Source organism: Urocampus carinirostris, chromosome 8 (assembly GCF_059441175.1).
Source record: "Urocampus carinirostris isolate Australia breed hairy pipefish chromosome 8, RoL_Ucar_1.0, whole genome shotgun sequence".
NCBI lineage: Eukaryota > Metazoa > Chordata > Actinopteri > Syngnathiformes > Syngnathidae > Urocampus > Urocampus carinirostris.
This window is the reverse complement of record NC_142356.1, coordinates 35,800,270-35,812,585: the sequence shown is the minus strand read 5'-3', so window position 1 is coordinate 35,812,585 and position 12,316 is coordinate 35,800,270.

The following is a 12,316-nucleotide window of genomic DNA, read 5'->3' as shown; positions in this document are numbered from 1 at the left end:
TTATTACAAAAATGCGTTGTCATGGTTAGAGCTTTTGATAATCTGTTCCGAATCTGGAGGTAAAGTTAAAGTTTAAAGCCAAATTCAAATTTACTTTAGAGTTTCATGGTTCATGGATCCCTTAACTGCATGGGTCATCCGGCACCAATAAGGACACAACTGTGGATAGCTTTTTCCCTTGTTGATGGTTCCTGACCTGTTTTTCCAGTGTATTTTCCACTCCCGTTACACTCTGTATATAGAATTGATGAACGACAGCTGTAGCAGTGTGATACTCCAACAATCCATCCCCAAAACAAAGGGGCTCTTGCAGAGTGTCTAGCATGGACCAGGTTTGTCACTCAATGTTCCTTTACCGAGATGAGATTCTATATTCGGAAACTAATATAGAAATGAGAGTGACATCAACAGAAGTATGGTGATGCACACACATCAGCCTTTATCGTCTAAATAATCGTAGGGGGATGACTAAGGAATACTGTTAGTACTGTACCCGGAGTCCCCAAACGCTGGGCCAAAGACTGTTACTGGGGTGCATAGAGAGAAAATAACTTTCATTCATTTGTGTTTGCTGTTGTTTTTCTTTTTTACACTGCTATTGTCACACTGAACGTAAACATAGCGTTTGAGACTGTCAATATGGTTTGCACAGGGAGAAGTTGTTGCCCGTGTGCAGTGCAACTTTTACATTAACCCTTGGATGCATGAACTACCAGTACATACACTCTTCAATGAGTGTGGTCGAAAATTAGTGGGGAAAAAATAAAAATACTCACTTGGTCATGTTTTACAAATTATGACGGACAAGTTTTTAATTGGACTCCTCCCCCGGGAGGTGTCCCGGGGATGTCTCACCGGCAGGAGGCCCCGGGGGTCGACCCAGGACATACTGGAGAGACTATGTCTCTAGGCTGGCTTGGGAACGCCTCGTGATCCCGTCGGATGAGCTGGAAGAGCTGGTTGGGGATTGGGACGTCTGGGCTTCCCTTTTAAGGCTGCCCCCACGACCCGACCCCGGATAAGCGGAAGATAATGGATGGATGGATGGGTGGATGGATGGAAGTTTTCAATTAACAAGTGAATAAACTAGTGCTCATGAAAAAACTTTTGGCAACAAAGAAAGATTGATCATTGCAGTTTGGGTGTGTGTAGTGCCCTATATATGAAATCCCTTCAGTTGCGGCTGGTTACCTGTCCTGGCGGCAAGGAGAAATCCCTATGCCCACGCCTGGTTACTTGCCCTGGCGGCGAGGGTGCTGCATAAATAAAGAAAAATAAAGAAAAAAAAGGAAAAAGAGAGAAAAGGAGAAAAAAGAATAAACATTACATTTTATATAAAAACTTTAACAGAGAAAAACACAGCAAATATAATTAAAATATTTATAAATATACACAAAAAGATAAAATACAAATCCATTTTAACCTTTTTATGCTCAACAAATTGAAAGTAGACAACATAGAATACCCAAAAAGTGCATATTGACCAGTCATATGAGGAAAAAAGGTGTCTCGGAGGAACCAACTGTTGATTGGTGGGGAGCGGAGTCCTTTCCTTCACTTCCAAAAGCCAGCTCATAGAAATGTTTCGTCCGTGAAGGACACAAGTCAGGATGCTTAAATTTCTTACGAATCCGCCCCTATTCGCCTTTTCGTTTGGCGCATTATAAATACTGAATTCGTACTGGTTATCCAACTATATGGCAGTTGCTATTTTGACATGATCCCAAAAGACAACTTGGAGGAAAGTGCAAAATGGAGCCTCTGAAAATGACATTAGCTTTGCAGGCTCACGCTGCTGTATGCGTTCTGCAGCCAAAGTAACGCACCAATTTTGACTGTCAGTAATGGTTTTGTTACGGCAGAAAAAACATCTTTTGTTTAATTACCCCGTTACTGAAAACTACGTTACGGCGTTATTTATAACGGTGTTATTCCCAACACTGCTAACAAATCGTGAATTTTGGAAAATTACAGTAAAAAAAACAAACAAACAAAAACACCAAAGTATGCATGCTTGATTTTATTCTGTTTGTGTTAGTCAAAAAAAGTTTGGACACCCCTGAGCGCAATGTAAGTGTGCAGCTGACAACACTGACAAAGTCCACATTAATGGAAGAAAACACTAAATTATTTTGGATACTAAGATGTGTTAGGATGACTAAAGGTCAACTGATCCATCATACCACCGGCAGAGCATGGAGGTGGTGCAATGTTATGTGACTGTTTTACTGGCAGCACAACACGGCCCTGGCGACTTGCCTCTAGCTAGTCAATAGAGATGGCAAGGAACACAGCCTTTTGTAACATGATGGGGATTTTTATATTGCATTTTACAGATACTGGATACAGATACTTATTTTGTGTATAAAAGCACAAAATGATCAAAATAATGCACACTTTTAGTTATCAAATGAGTTGTTCAACGTCTGTGTTATTATATGGCGTTTTCTTTGCCAATTTACCTTGAAGCCCGGCATCTCTGATGTTGACAATTATCACTATGGGGGTATTAACTAAGCGGCTTGTTTAGGACCTGTAAGGTATCAATTTCTCAAACTAGAGATTCTAATGCACTTGTCCTCTTGCTTGGTTGTGCCTTCCACTTCTCTTCTACTCTGGCTTTGTGCTGTTCTGTGAAAGGAGTAGTACACACTGTGGAAGGAGATCTTTAGTTGCTTCGCAATTTCTTGCATGGAATAACTTTCATTTTTTAGAACAAGAATGGACTGTCAAGTTTCACAAGAATTTCAGACACATCGTCAGCAGTGTCACCCTGGGTCACTGGGTGTTTCAGCCATAACACTAGATGCCCTCTCCAGGTGTGGCCACCAAAGGGTGATTGGCCTCGACCTTGTGTCAATTTCAATTTGTCATTAGAGTTGCTCTCTGTTGGGCAGTAGAATTCTCATGGGACTTTGCATGGCAGGGCCGTCCTTTATCCTAAGTCAAGTCTAAGCTGACCACATACCTCCTGGCTTGTTGCAAGGGGGGCTAGCAGGGGTCTTTTCTCCTGATGAACAGCCACTGGCTGCTTCTTTCAGCTGCCTCTGATGTAGCTTTGATTGGTCTGCGCATTGTTAGGAACTGGGTTCATAGGTCAACTAGCAATTTGTGGTCAATCTTGCTATGAAACCTCTGCAACCACCCTCCACTGGGCGGACCATAAACTTCCAGCAATGTTGTGCTTCATCTGCAAGCTCGTCATTGTGTAGGTGTTTTCGCTTAAAAGCCTCATCCACTAAGTCCTCCCAATGTACTGTGAGTTCAGCGATGAATGCCTTTTTCTGTGAAGGGGACCAGTGCACCAAGTCTGGTTTCAGAGTGGTAATGGTGATTGAAAGTTGGAATCCAAGAGTACATTAAAACGGCCACAGAAGATCACCAGCTAAGCAAATGTCTCCGGCAGTAGAACCTTCATTAGTGCAGAGAAAATTGCTGTGAATTATATCTATTTGGTTCAGAATCTAATACCGTGGTTATCAATTCGGCCAGCAGGTAGGGCTCACGGTTTCTCACTCTAATTAACTTGAAATAGCCTCACATGTTATCATGAAGGAAAAACACTCTAATCATCATTTTTAGCTTGAAGTTATCGATTGATTAATCCAGAAGGAAAATAATATAGACACTCACATAGAAAATGCAAGTGGTTTGATACTGACAAACTATGTTTATTTAGATTACAATGAAAATTGAATCAGACCAAAGAAAAAGGACTCGCATTTCTAATTATCAAAGGAAAAACTATGTGGGAACAAAGGAGTTGCGTAAAGATCCCAACGTTCTAATTTCTTGGAGAAACACAGGATTTTGTATCTTTGTGCTTAAATTGAGAAATGTTCCTAACAAATACGCGCTAAGCATAACGCCCACCCAAAAACCAGCCGGCATATCATTTGCCTTATGACCAAGTTACCTGGATGAATGAGGCTGGGTTATAAATCGTTTGTGTTACGAGTGTGTGTGTGGACATTAATTGTTATTGCTAATTAGCTTTGATCTAGTCCAGAATGTCAAATTTTCCACGAATGATGTATATATTTTACCAACTGGAAGATTTTCACACCATGTTTCTTGCTCACATTGCAGTTGACGTCATGGGTTCCTATTTGTGAATCTTCAGATCATCAAACACTCAAAACATGCAACATGTAACCACCATCACGAGCCGAGAAGCTCCTATGAGTCACCATGAGTCTCGCCAACCCGTTCACCAATTAAAACCTTCCTGCCATTCCCTTCTCCTCTCTGTGCATCTGTGACTTTGTGGAAGGATTCTTGTCTTTTTAGTGGCATTAATCTTTTCAGCAATTTCTTATTTTCAAATGTTGAAAAAAAAAATAGACCTTTGTGAATTCATCTTTTAAGTTTTAGTTTAGACCAACAATCACAGCACATTGCAAATGAAGTGTTGAGGGTCTAAAGAGAGAATAAGGAAATCATTTCCATAACATGGATGTATGATATAAACAAAATTAAATTATGCAAAGTATGCTGACACTGAAACAACAGATACATTCAATGGAACTCAGAGAACTTAGTGTATCAGCAAGGATGAATTTACTACAAATGTAAACTCCATCATCAGAGATACCTATAATGACGAGCAAGATTTCAATCTACAGTACTCTTAATTCGTTGTGATGTGTCGTTCACGAATGAAACGGCTCTTGAGAGTGAACGATGGGAACCGACTCCCGACCAATTGAGAGACTTTTTTTCCCTTTTGTGATTTTTCAACATACATTCTTCCCATGGATTATGTACTGTTGAAGGCGGCACGGTGAATGAGTGGTTAGCGTATCCGCAGCACAGTTCTGAGGTCATGCAATCAAATCCAGCTACCGGCCTTCCTGTGCGGAGTTTGTATGTTCTCCCCGTGCTTGCGTGCATTCCTCCCGGCACTACGGTTTCTCCCACATTCCGAAAACATGCACATCAGGTTAATTGGCTGGTCCAAATTGTCCCTAGATGTGAATGAGCAAGTAAGTTGTCTGTCTCTGTGTGCCCTGCGATTGGCTGGCAACCAGTTCAGGGTGTTCCCTGCCCACTGCCCGATGATTGCTGGGATGGGCTCCAGCAACCCTGCAACTCTTCTGGGGATAACAGTGCTGTTGACCTTGATAAAAAGGTTAAATGGTTTTGTATTGGGGCAGCACGGCGGCGCAGTGGTTAGCGCGTGTGCGGCACAATTCTGAGGTCATGAGATCGAACCTCCTGTGAGGAGTTTGCATGTTCTCCGCGTGCTTGCGTGGGTTTCCTCCGGGCACTCCGGTTTCCTCCCAAATTGAAAAAAAAAGCATCCCAGGTTAATTGGCCGGTCCAAATTGTCCCTAGGTGTGAGTGAGCGAGCAAATTGTCTGTTCCTGTGTGCCCTGCAACTGTCCGGCAACCAGTTCAGGGTGTCCCCTGCTCACTGCCCGAAGATAGCTGGGATGGGCTCCAGCACACCCGCGACCCTACTGAGTATAAGCTGTGCAGATAATGGATGGATGTTTTATATAGTGTCCTTTTTTGATCTCTAAATATTTTTGGTTTCCTGCGTTGGTCAGGGTGTTTAATTTTTTAGCTTTTTTAAAAGTTAAGTTTGTTCTTTTATTTCATAGTTTATTTATTGTTTCACTGAAAGGTATATATTTTATATTTTGTTGTGTGAGTTTTTCAAGATGCTGAGTGGCTTTACTTGAATGCTGCTTAGTATAAAACGGAAAAAGTGTAAATAAGTTAAAGGATTACAGCAGAGTGAAAAAATAGTATAGTTTAATGTATTAATCTACTATTAATTTATTTTTTCAAAAACAGTATATTATTATTCGTAATAATAATGACCTTAAAACGTTTTCTCCCCCCCCTTCTTTTTATCAGCATATTTTCTTTTGTCTTGCTTTTTTCCTTACTCTCTTTTTTCATTTTTTCTCTTATTTTTCCGAATTTTTCCTCAGCATTTTACTTTTTTCTTAATCCATTTATTCTTGCTTTTCTTTCTTTTCTCTCTTCATTTTCAATTTTTTTAAATTTAATGTTTATTTAAGTCTTTATGGCCTTTTTTCCTTTATTTTTTTTCCTTTCTTAAGTTGTTTTGTGCATAATGTTACAAAATAATAGGTAATGTATGGATTATGCGCAACAAAAATAATCTAAAAAGACGTATGGGAGCTGAAAGAGCTGGCACTTTTTTAGCGAGCCGAGCCAAAATTGCCACTTTCCTAAAAATATCAGGAATTATCATCACTATAAATTTACAATTAAATGAAGCTAGGCTTTCTACTGTACAGTGAAAGTGCTGTCTAAATCAGAGACATTTTGAGAGAGTAGTGGGAAAATGTTGTAGGTCATATTTTACAAACACAATGCCCATTAAAAGACCATGCTTAGACTAGTCGTGCCGCATACTGTCAGGACCAGAACGGAAACAGGACCCACTTGCGTTACGTTTCTCACAAGTTTTATTGGAGGAAGGAGAAAGGGCTGCGCCCATGATCCGGTGTTTGCTGGAATCGGCAAGCAAGTCGCTCTCGTATTCAGTTTGTGCTCCAAACGCGGAAGTGGATCTTCCGCAGCGAGCGATGGCGGTGTCAGGGACGGAAAAAACGGGTCGGTAGCCGGGACAGGGGGAGCAAGGCGTGGTCAGGGTCGGAAGTGAGTCGTAAGCCAGAATGGGAGAGTAGACGTAGTCGGGGATAAAAAGAGGTCGTAAGCCAGGACGGGAGAACAGACGTGGTCAGGAGCAAAACAGCTTGTAGCTGGAGACAGACGGGAGGAAAAAACGGGACAGGTGGGAGTCAGGGACCAAAAAAGCTTGCCTAATATTCACTGAGGTTCGCAGACAGACTGACAAAAGGGGACCGACAGGACTGTGTTCAAATATTGACAGGGAGCCAATCAGAACCCGTGGCATCTGGCGCCAAATGAGCGGGCACAGCTGAGTCACATCAGTAATCATGACAGCATACAACATATTACTATTTGGAAATCCATTGGGTTAACTTGCAATTCCAATCAAAAAGTAACAAAATACGCAAAGTAACAAAAGCAGAAAAGAAATCTGCAAGCTTAAGTCCACTTACTCCACTTGGGCCACCCGATGTTCTGGAAGTCCCTGTCCTTCGAAATAAGATCCGCAACCTCAGTAAAAGTGTTAAACTTTGGACTGAAGTCAGACTTATATTCAATGCTGGAGTGGCTAATCTGGAAGAACGGGAGATTTCCCAAAAGACCGGCTCATGACAGGGTAAGGTTTGAGCTGGCTAGATGAGAAAAATAATTTCATCATGTATCTGTCACTTATCTAAACTCACTCGTGCATTCATTCCCTAATGAGATTTTCGCCCACATTCAACATATGCGGTGAGCTTCACCATCTTGGGGAATTCCTCCTCCCACATTTTGAGTTGGTCAGGCCCACCACCACTCTTCCTTTTTCTAGCAGTAAAGTTAACACAGAACAACAGCACACATGATATAAGGCAGGTACGTTGGAGGGCAGAAAGGTGCTAGGTAGACGAGAAAGCCAGGAAATTAAAAAGAAATGCATCCAAACAAGGATTGTTAGCATTTATTTTTCTCATTTTGCACTTTTTGCCTGTCATCTGTGTCGCCCCGAGTGTTTGCTATGCTTCCTATTTGCATAATTTAGCAATAAAATGCCTAAAGCTCGTGGTGATGGGAATTGCGTCTCTTTTTCGAGAAGTGCTTAAATAAAGCTCCCAAAATAGTTGTTAGCTATGGTCCAGCTCTCCTACAGGCATGTGTTTGCAAAAAAAATTAAGGCGAGAATAAAAACCATCTAATTTTGTCTTTGCATGCTAAAGCCCAGTACTATAAGGTGAAAATCAGTTTCTTATGCTGCCAAATATCATTCCTCTGAAGGGCGATTGCAGTTTGAAGAAATTATCCCAAAGACAACACTGAGCAAATTGTGGGGCTTCGTTGGAAGCAAAAAAGTTTATTAAGGGAATATGTGTCTTGTCTATTCTATATGTCAAAACGATGAAGCATTTGTTCATTCTGCTCAAGCATGACAACATAAACAACTTTTCCCTGATAATTGTGTCTGATGATTGAATAACTCAATTTTTACAAATGATTAATCTTCAGTTAGTTTACTTTTTACAGTTAAAATTCCTACTAGACTTTTGATAAACAAATACATGACTGTTCGGTCACTGAAATACGCCATGCCACATATCGTTGGAAAGCTTCAACTCCTGGGATTCAACCATCACAGAAACATCACAATCAGTCTGGAACCTGAAAACTATTAAGCCTAAAAGCATTTCTGCTTTGTTGGACAATCTTAATAGTAATCCATTCATTTCCCTCCAAAACTCCCCCTTAGAAATTAATAGACCCATACCCAATACAGTCATTAGCCTTTGACCTTTCGATTGACACCACTCTCGGCCAAAAGCTTTTTTTCACGGTCCACAGTCCGCATTAGCCTATATGGGCCTGATTGATAAAAGGGAGAGCCTAACCGTCCTGTAGCTTCGAATGTCTTCAGTCAATAGTAACTTATTTGAATGACGATCGACACAATGGTTAGCCAAAAAGTTCCCAACATGATATATGCCATTTTTCGAGGGAGTATTCAAATCAGAAACGAAATTAAACGTGCAGCAATTCGCGATTAATTTTTACGCACCATTGTTACGCGTATGTGTGCTCAATCATTGATTTGACTTCTAAAAAGAGAAATAAAACATTTACAACTCTTTCACAACGTCTTGAAAAAATGTCCAGGGATTTTAAGTGAATTTTACAGCGAGATTAAGGGGTTAAACATTGTGGCTGTCTATATGTTAGAGAAGCTTGCCTCTGTTAAGTAACCAGGTCAGTTTTAAGTCGAATCCTTATCTTTAAGAACTACAAATGTTAATGCCTTTCCCCCCACACAAGCGTTGGGAAAGCCAAAAGGTGGGAAGAGAGAGATTGGTCACATCTTAGCAACACCCAGATGTTCTCAGGGGCTTTTACGAAAGTGCGTTCCCCAAATTTCTTTGAGCTCCCAAAGACTATATATTGTTTATCTATTTATTTTTCTGACAATGCACGCTGTTATATGCTTCCTCGAGCCATACCTTTACATAGAAACACTTCCACTCAGCTGCAAGTTAATTGGAGGGCGTAATACAAGAAAAAACTGGCCATTGGTCTCCGCAGGTTGCTTTCTTGACAAACTTGGCGAATTAGTTTACAGCCCCCAGTGGACTCCATAATTGCGAAAAGTGTCTTTGTCTTGGAACTGTCTCTGATGCTGAACTATTATATTTTATTTTCATTTTTTTAAAGAATCAATATATGTGCCTCCCACTTTGGATGAAGTCGGGACCCAGCATTTCGAACCCAGCCAACTCAAGGAAAGCTGCAACTTGTGGTCCCAGGTCTTAGAGGTCGGAAAAATGGCATAATGTTTGGATTAAATAACACCAATTTACCTTACTGTAGTGAAAAATAAATCCATAATTTCAGGCAAACGTGTTGTATTTCCCTGTCCTGCTTAATTCCACATTTATCTACCGTTCTCGCTGTGACCTATTATTCCTATTTAGTGCATATTGTCGTGTTTTTCATAAATTCCCTTTTGTTAGATTAGCATTGATCCCAATGTCATTGAGTACTTTTTGGGGTCTTGACTAATATATCATTAATCCTCTATAAAGGTTCAAAGAATTCAATCTTCATTTGTTCTGATAAAACTGTCAAAGAACTGATGTAGTGCTCCAGAAGGCAGAACTTTCTTAATAGAAATATTATACCCGTCTCTTAAGATGAATTTGTCAAATCAAATTAATTCAAATAATTTGTTGACGCCTAAATTTCTTACAAGGCTAATTGGGTGAACAGGAGCGGGAACTGGAACGGTGCATCAAGGTTTGAACCAATCTGGCAAGTTTTGGACACAATCCAACACTATTTGTCTAAAATTGTCCAATGATATAATGCTCATCTTTTTTGCTGTCCTAGGCTATTTCATTTAAACAGTTCATAGCTCGTTTCATTTACAAACATTTAACATATTGGACTCATTCATCAAGGTTCTTTTCAGCCTGGAAACACATTTAGAGAAAAGAGATAGACTAACAACCTTCACTCCTCATTATGAATTTTTTTTTTTTTTTGTTCTACTTGTTGGACCTAGGTCTTCTTCAAGTTGATTGAGCTGAGTGATGAGCCACCTCTTAGCACCCTCTACTGACCAGCTACAATACAAACAAGGAGGGTTTTGAGGGAATTTCTTCACGCGGAAGATCAGATAAGACAAAGCAGCATAACAGAAGAACACATGATGTATTTGGATTGATTTGCATTGGAGAACATTTGGAAGGCTTAAGTGTGAGCACACAGACACACAAGATCACTCACTTGTAGCATTTCTTCGCAGCTGATACGCCATAAGCATACCCCACTGGGACAGCCGTTTTTTTGCATCACACAAGCACGTGGCGTGGTGGGGGGAAGGAGTGATCGGACCAGAACGGAGGCAGGAGGCAGGAAGGGAGAACTCAATTGCGTAACGATCCAAAAACTTTTATTCACAAAAAATAAAAGTTGTCCAAAACTCTGGGACGTGACAAAACAAACAGTTGATTCTTCCAACTCAAATAAACAGGACAAGGCATAACAGAACGGACAAAGTTTTAAACTAAAACAGGACAAGGCATAACAGACCGGTAATGTGGATATATATATAATGAGCCCGCACCCGCAAACCCACAATCCAGCCTTAAATAGCAGACACTCGATTAGTTGAACTGCTTCAGCTGGGTCCAGGGGGCGGGGCAGACCGGTCGCCAAGGCGACCATGACGTGCACAGATACACAGTATGTATCAATTCTTGGCATTGAAGGTGTTAACTGGTTTATATTAACAGGTGAGATGATGCAGTTTTAAACCTGAACCAACTTAAATCACGACACAAACTAAACTTAATAATACCCCTCAAGTGAGAGAGGTAATTAAAAAGGAATATGAAAATATAAATCGATATATTCGATCGAAAATCCAAAGTTTTCTTTTCACTTTGTCTATGTTCCAGTCCAAGCGATTCAAAATTTTCCTCTCCATTCCTCACATTTGTTCCCACATCACCTTACATGCATCACAACTAATACTCGTCATCATAGCTAAACATAGAATCCAACTAAGCCCGCCCTCATGTCACAGCCGTGTTCAGTCGTGCCCAATCTGGATTATGATTATTTCATCCTCATGGACTTTTATGGAGTTTGCGCTTCTGAGTCACCCGCTATAGTTTTGTCCTTCTGCCCAATCCCCCCACATTCTGCCGTCACTGCTCCAATCTATTTTCACACTGTAGACAATCGTAAGCACGCTTAAGGGCATTGGCTTTCTTCCATTGTGTCCTGATGGATAAACTGTGTCTTTCTGTCAATGATGTCTCAATGCTCCTAATCTTGTGGACAAACAGTTGATGAATATGCGGTTTCTTCATTCAAATCGAATGTCGAAATTCTGTGAGAAAAAAATGCTTCCAAAGAATATTCACACCTGCACTGTTTGGTCTATTTTAAACAGAGTTGTGAATTCTGGCATGGCTCCAACAATCAATCCCAGCCCAAGTAATACAAAGCCTTTAGAAAATATAATTGTAATATTACCCAAAGGTAAAGGTGTTCCCAAATTCTTAAACATTAAAAATATGAGGAAATAGTCAATAGTTTTCTGCATAAAATCCATTAGTGACATATTTCAACCTAGGCCTACAGCTCCGTTGAAAATGAGTGTTGTGTCGTGCCTGAATGAACCGGCTCGATGAAAACCTTTTTTTCTTTTATTTGTGAAGATTTAGTTGGAGGAGAAAAGAGGCCAAAACCTAGCCCCCGGTTCTATGGGCCTAAAAGGGGCGCGAGAGAGGGCGGGTGGGCGGGTGGGTTCCCTACTTACCTTGTGCATTATAGTATCATTGCTACATCATATTCAACTTCAGCGATGGGAAATAATTGATTTTAGATAAAACGATTTGAAAATGTCATTACGCGAGGAGAGGAGGAACACCCCTGACCCCACATCACAAATTATGATCCCCTGAGAAGGGGTGCAAGAAAAAAAAAATGTTGACGGTTGACCAAATGACTCAGTCATTTTTTAAGCTGCGGATTCAGCATCTTTGTGGTTTGTAAGATGGCTTCTTCCTGGTATTGTTTCATGTTGTGAAATAGTACCTGCATAGCCTCTGTCCATCCAACTTAACATACATTTATTTCTCATGTTCCCAAACACAAAAACAAATGGAACTAAATAACAAGTCAAGTTTAGTCATGTTTATTTGTAAACCCTTTATCACTAGAAGTC